The sequence below is a fragment of the Schistocerca cancellata genome, chromosome 5, assembly GCF_023864275.1.
Source record: "Schistocerca cancellata isolate TAMUIC-IGC-003103 chromosome 5, iqSchCanc2.1, whole genome shotgun sequence".
In the NCBI taxonomy this organism is placed as follows: domain Eukaryota; kingdom Metazoa; phylum Arthropoda; class Insecta; order Orthoptera; family Acrididae; genus Schistocerca; species Schistocerca cancellata.
In genome coordinates this window covers 770,033,559-770,039,949 of record NC_064630.1, presented here as the reverse complement: position 1 = coordinate 770,039,949, position 6,391 = coordinate 770,033,559, and the positions used below count along the sequence as shown (strand labels likewise).

The following is a 6,391-nucleotide window of genomic DNA, read 5'->3' as shown; positions in this document are numbered from 1 at the left end:
GTCCAGTGTAATGCTTTCCGAGAAAACTTGTTTATGTTCTTCTGACATTTTTCGTCCGTTTTGTTTTTGTTTTATTTTCTCTGATGTAATTTGCCACTTGTTACTTTGTGTCTGAAGGAATCTCTTTCTAAAATGTCGGTTGGTGTTATGTCTGCGTTTTTGAGGTCCTTTCGAATATCGTTCAGCCAAGGTGTAGAGTTCTTAAGTGATGTTACATAGTCTGTTATCCCTTTTGTCAATCGCTTTTCCGGCAGTCTGTTGAGATGAGCAAAGTATTTCAATCGGCTTTTCTTAATTTCAGTTTCGATGTTCTTATCGAACATACAACATCTAAGACTGAAAATACCAACGATTACAAGGTGCAAAGAGACATGAATCAGGGATGTATCAGCGGATTAGCTCTTTTTTTATTCGTTTTGGAAGTATCAGATTGGAAGTACAGGAAATAGAGAGTACAAGTCACGCTTATATATATATATATATATATATATATATATATATATATATATATATATATATAAACTTAACTCCTCCAGCACAGGCCATGAAGGCCCAAAGGTACCGATTGGCCGCCGTGTCACCCTCAGCCGACAGGCGTCACTGGATGCAGATATAGAGGGACATGTGGTCAGCACACCGCTCTCCCGGCCGGATGTCAGTTTCCGAGACAGGAGCCGCTACTTCTCAGTCAAGTAGCTCCTTAGTGTGCCACACAGGGGCTGAGTGCACCCCGCTTGCCAACAGCGCTCGGCAGACCGGATGGTCACCCATCCAAGTGCTAGCCCAGCCCGACAGCGCTTAACTTCGGTGGTCTGACGGGAACCCGTGTTACCACTGCGGCAAGGCCGTTGGTAACGCTTGTGTAAAACAATAGAAAAAGGCAACTAAATGCGTTACAAAATATATTAGTTATTTTAACGAGCGGAGCACATTCACAGGCCCCGTATAAGTTGATTTATTTTGACTTTACCAGACGTAAGTATGCTCGAATATTCCTTGTCTTAGTGACAACACGTTAGAGTTAAATCACAGCTCGGCAGCATCGTTAAGCAAATTATGTCGATTCTAAATTCGACCAATTGCATGCAGCATTGCTACAGCACGTGGTACGTTTCTCTACGTCGCAGTTTGAATGTCTCCGTTGGTCGGTGACGTAGATAAAATCACCGAAATCCGCTTTACTGCTACAGAGGCGGAACGACCCCTGCTTAGCACGACCCGGGAGGGGTAAAACGCAACAGCAAGTCCGGTATTACACGGGACTGAGTTACAGCTGCGCTTATCAGACCACGTGCGGGCGCGCGTGCGACACGCGACTGGAATGCCTGGGCAGGCGAAGTGCTCGGCTCTTGGCTGCCCAGCCGCCGCCAGCGCCTAAAGCCCGTCTCACACGGAGCAAGATTCGCTGTAAGTTTCCTTGCTGGCTCGCGCGGCGGCTGCCTTGCGGGCTCCGTCGTCTGCTAGCGGGCTACCTTGCTGGGAACCTTGTAGGATTTCCAGGATAGGTCCGGTGCTATTTTTCTTGCAAGGTTCCCTGCGTGCTACCTGCGTTGGCCAATCGTGAGGCGTTTCGTTTGTGACGTCAGACGCGGAAAGCTTGGGCGGGAAGACTATGTTGATAGTCGCTTGTCTGCTGTTGTGAGGTGCGGTAGGAAGTTCTTATAATTATTAAATAATGGCACCGCAGTGGTCCAAGGAAGCGATTGAAGCATTGATATTTACTTATAGGGCAGAACAGTGTCTGTACGTCGTGTAAAGCGCAAACTATTATAATAAACACTTGCGTCCAGAGGCACTCGAAAGAGTTGCAAATACCAATACATCCATTCGTATAAAATTTGCAAAGGATGTACGATCTTCTATCATATAAAATAAATTCGTATATAACAGTCATTATCGGCATATTTATAAAATCAAACAGTAATGAAATGGTGATACTTTTCAAACGAAAGTGCGTGTTATGCGAATTAACCTCAACTCTTTATGATGCATGGAGAGCACACCTTTTCCAGCGTTTCTCCTCTTATCTTAATCCAGTTTTTCGTCAATTCTTTCTTTCTTCTTCTCTCACTAGCATGCATTTCTGCATTGTTTAGCACCAAAACAGCTAATAACGCCAGTTTGCTCTGAACATCTGTACCTGAAGCAGCCATCTTCGTTCGATACAACATGCAGCCGATCTTGCACCGTGGGAGAGCTTCGGCATGGAAGATAGCCGCCTCCTTTCCCTGCAAGCCGACAGGCATGCACGCCATCTCGCAAACTTGCGCCGAACCTTGCTCCGTGTGAGACGGGCTTAAGCTCCCGTCTCCTCCCAGTGCAGGCGGGCTGTTTGTCCTGCTGTCAGCCAACCAGAGACGCGGTTTCAGTGTACACCTAGTGATTGCCGCTTACTCCACTAGAAAATTTGTGACGGTTCTCCTGTCACGACCATCAGTGCAGGAGCCCGGAACTGGTTGGCAGAGATTTTGGTTTTTGATTTCTCTGTCTTGTGCAGTTAGAGAGATTCTGGCAAATGCCGCGGATAGCTCGTTGCCTACTAAATCATGTAGGATCCATTCATTAAATACACTCCTGGAAATTGAAATAAGAACACCATGAATTCATTGTCCCAGGAAGGGGAAACTTTATTGACACATTCCTGGAGTCAGATACATCACATGATCACACTGACAGAACCACAGGCACATAGACACAGGCAACAGAGCATGCACAATGTCGGCACTAGTACAGTGTATATCCACCTTTCGCAGCAATGCAGGCTGCTGTTCTCCCATGGAGACGATCGTAGAGATGCTGGATGTAGTCCTGTGGAACGGCTTGCCATGCCATTTCCACCTGGCGCCTCAGTTGGACCAGCGTTCGTGCTGGACGTGCAGACCGCGTGAGACGACGCTTCATCCAGTCCCAAACATGTTCAATGGGGAACAGATCCGGAGATCTTGCTGCCCAGGCTAGTTGACTTACACCTTCTAGAGCGCGTTGGGTGGCACGGGATACATGCGGACGTGCACTGTCCTGTTGGAACAGCAAATTCCCTTGCCGGTCTAGGAATGGTAGAACGATGGGTTCGATGACGGTTTGGATGTACCGTGCACTATTCAGTGTCCCCTCGACGATCACCAGTGGTGTACGGCCAGTGTAGGAGATCGCTCCCCACACCATGATGCCGGGTGTTGGCCCTGTGTGCCTCGGTCGTATGCAGTCCTGATTGTGGCGCTCACCTGCACGGCGCCAAACACGCATACGACCATCATTGGCACCAAGGCAGAAGCGACTCTCATCGCTGAAGACGACACGTCTCCATTCGTCCTCCATTCACGCCTGTCGCGACACCACTGGAGGCAGGCTGCACGATGTTGGGGCGTGAGCGGAAGACGGCCTAACGGTGTGCGGGACCGTAGCCCAGCTTCATGGAGACGGTTGCGAATGGTCCTCGCCGATACCCCAGGAGCAACAGTGTCCCTAATTTGCTGGGAAGTGGCGGTGCGGTCCCCTACGGCACTGCGTAGGATCCTACGGTCTTGGCGTGCATCCGTGCGTCGCTGCGGTCCGGTCCCAGGTCGACGGGCACGTGCACCTTCCGCCGACCACTGGCGACAACATCGATGTACTGTGGAGACCTCACGCCCCACGTGTTGAGCAATTCGGCGGTACGTCCACCCGGCCTCCCGCATGCACACTATACGCCCTCGCTCAAAGTCCGTCAACTGCACATACGGTTCACGTCCACGCTGTCGCGGCATGCTACCAGTGTTAAAGACTGCGATGGAGCTCCGTATGCCACGGCAAACTGGCTGACACTGACGGCGGCGGTGCACAAATGCTGCGCAGCTAGCGCCATTCGACGGCCAACACCGCGGTTGCTGGTGTGTCCGCTGTGCCGTGCGTGTGATCATTGCTTGTACATCTCTCTCGCAGTGTCCGGAGCAAGTATGGTGGGTCTGACACACCGGTGTCAATGTGTTCTTTTTTCCATTTCCAGGAGTGTAGTTCCAACGGCCTTGCCGCAGTGGTAACACTTGTTCCCGTCGGGTCACCGAAGTTAAGCGTTGCTGGGCTCGGCTGCCACTTGTATGGGTGACTATCTGGCCGGACGAGTGCTGTTGGCAAGTGGGGTGCACTCAGCCCCTGTGAGGCAAACCGAGGACCTACTTGACTGAGAAGGAGCGGCTTTGGTCTCGTAAGTAAAGTACACCAGTGGCAAAAACAGTCAATAACGTCACTGCGCGATAGCGATGGAAATGTTACCGATGCCACTAAAGCAGAGTTACTAAATACAGTTTTCCGTAATTCCTTCACGAAAGAAGACGAAGTAAATATTCCACAATTCGAAAGCAGAACAGCTGTTATCACGAGTGACAGAAAAGTAGATATCTTAGGTGTTGCGAAACAACTCAAATCACTTAAGAAAGGCAAGTCCTCCGGTCCAGATGGTATACCAATCAGGTTCCTTTCAGAGACCGAGCGAGGTGGCGCAGTGGTAAGCACACTGGACTCGCATTCGGGAGGACGACGGTTCAACCCCCCCGTCCGGCCATCCTGATTTGGGTTTTCCGTGATTTCCCCTTAATCGCTCCAGGCAAATGACGGGATGGTTCCTTTTAAAAGGCACGGCCGATTTCCTTCCCCTTCCTTCCCTAGTACGATGAGACGGATGACCTCGCTGTTTGGTCACTTCCCCCAAACAATCCAATCCAATCCACCTCTCTCTGTCCACCTCCTCCACCCACACACACTCCTTTCAGAGTATGTAGACACAATAGCGCCTTTCTTAGCAGTCATATAAACCGCTCACTTGATGAAAGGTCTGCTCCTAATGACTGGAAAGTAGCACAGGCCACACCAATATTCAAGAAAGGAAATAGGCGTAACCCATTCAATTACATACCCATATCACTGATTTCAATTTGCAGTAGGATTTTGGAGCATATACTGTACTTGAATATTATAAATCACCTTGAAGAAAATGACTTGTTGATACATAGCCAACACGGATTCAGAAAATATCATTCTTGTGCAACACAGCTAGCTCTTTGTTCCCACGAAGTAATGAGTGCTGTCGACAAGGGATCTCATGTCGATTCCATATTCCTAGATTTCCAAGAGGCTTTTGATACCGTACCTCGCAAGCGACTATTAATCAGATTGCGTGCATATGGAGTATCGTCTCAGTTTGTGTCAGGATTCGTGATTTCCTCTCAGAGAGGTCACAGTTAGTACTGATAGACGGTAAATCATCGAATAGAACAGAAGTGATATCTGGCGTTCCGCAAGTAGTGTCATAGGCCCTCTGCTATTCCTAATTTATATAAATGATGGAGGTGATAATCTGAGAAGCCCCCTTAGATTGTTTGCAGATGATGCTGTAATTTAGCGTCTAGTAAAATCATCAGACGATCAATTCCAATTAAAAAATGATCTAGAGAGAATTTCTGTATGGTGCGAAAAGGGGCAATTAGCACTAAACAAAGGAAAGTGCGAGGTCATCCACATGGGTACTAAAAGAAATACGATAAATTTTGGGTATACGATACATCGCACTAATCTAAGGGCTGTCAGTTCGACTAAATACTTAGGAATTACAATTACGAACAACTTAAATTGAAAGGCCACATAGATAATATTGTGGGGAAGGCGAAACAAAGACTGCGCTTTGTTGGCGGAACACTTAGAAGATGCGACAAATCCACTAAAGAGACAGCCTACATTACACTTGTCCGTCCTCTGCTGGAATATTGCTGCGCGGTATGGGATCCTTACCTGGTAGGATTGACGGAGGGCATCGAAAAAGTGCAAAGAAGGGCAGCTCGTTTCGTGTTATCGCGCAATAGGGGTGAGAGTGTCACTGATATAATACGCGAGTTGGGGTGGCAGACACTGAAACAAAGGCGGTTTTCTTTGCGGCGAGATCTATTTACAAAATTTCAATCACCAACTTTCTCTTCCGAATGCGTAAATATTTTGTTGACAGACACCTACGTAGGGAGAAATGATCATCACAATAAAATAAGTGAAATCAGAGCTCGAACGGTAAGATTTAGGTGTTCCTTTTTCCCACGCGCCATTCGAGAGTGGAATGGTAGAGAACTAGTATGAAAATAGTTCGATGAATCCTCTGCCAGTCACTTAGGTGTGAATTGCAGAGTAGCCATGTAGATGTAGGTGTAGATGTAAGCTGACATACGGCCGGGAGAGCTGTGTGCTGACCACATGCACCTCCATATCCGTATAGAGTGGCGCCTGTGGGCTTAGGATGACACGGCGACCTATTCGCGCGGAGTTCAGTTTTTAGAAATTAAGTAGTGTCTAGGTAACCCCAAAAATACTTTTCCTAAAAATCTTGCAACTATGCCAATTGACGCTATGTATGGGGTTAGTGGTTAATCAC

The 6,391-nt window shown here is 48.1% G+C and overlaps 1 pseudogene; it reads right to left on the bottom strand.

The window, feature by feature from the left end:
• Nucleotides 1-735: 735 nt before the first annotated feature.
• LOC126189951 (5S ribosomal RNA) lies at nucleotides 736-853 on the bottom strand (annotated as a pseudogene).
• Nucleotides 854-6,391: the final 5,538 nt, after the last annotated feature.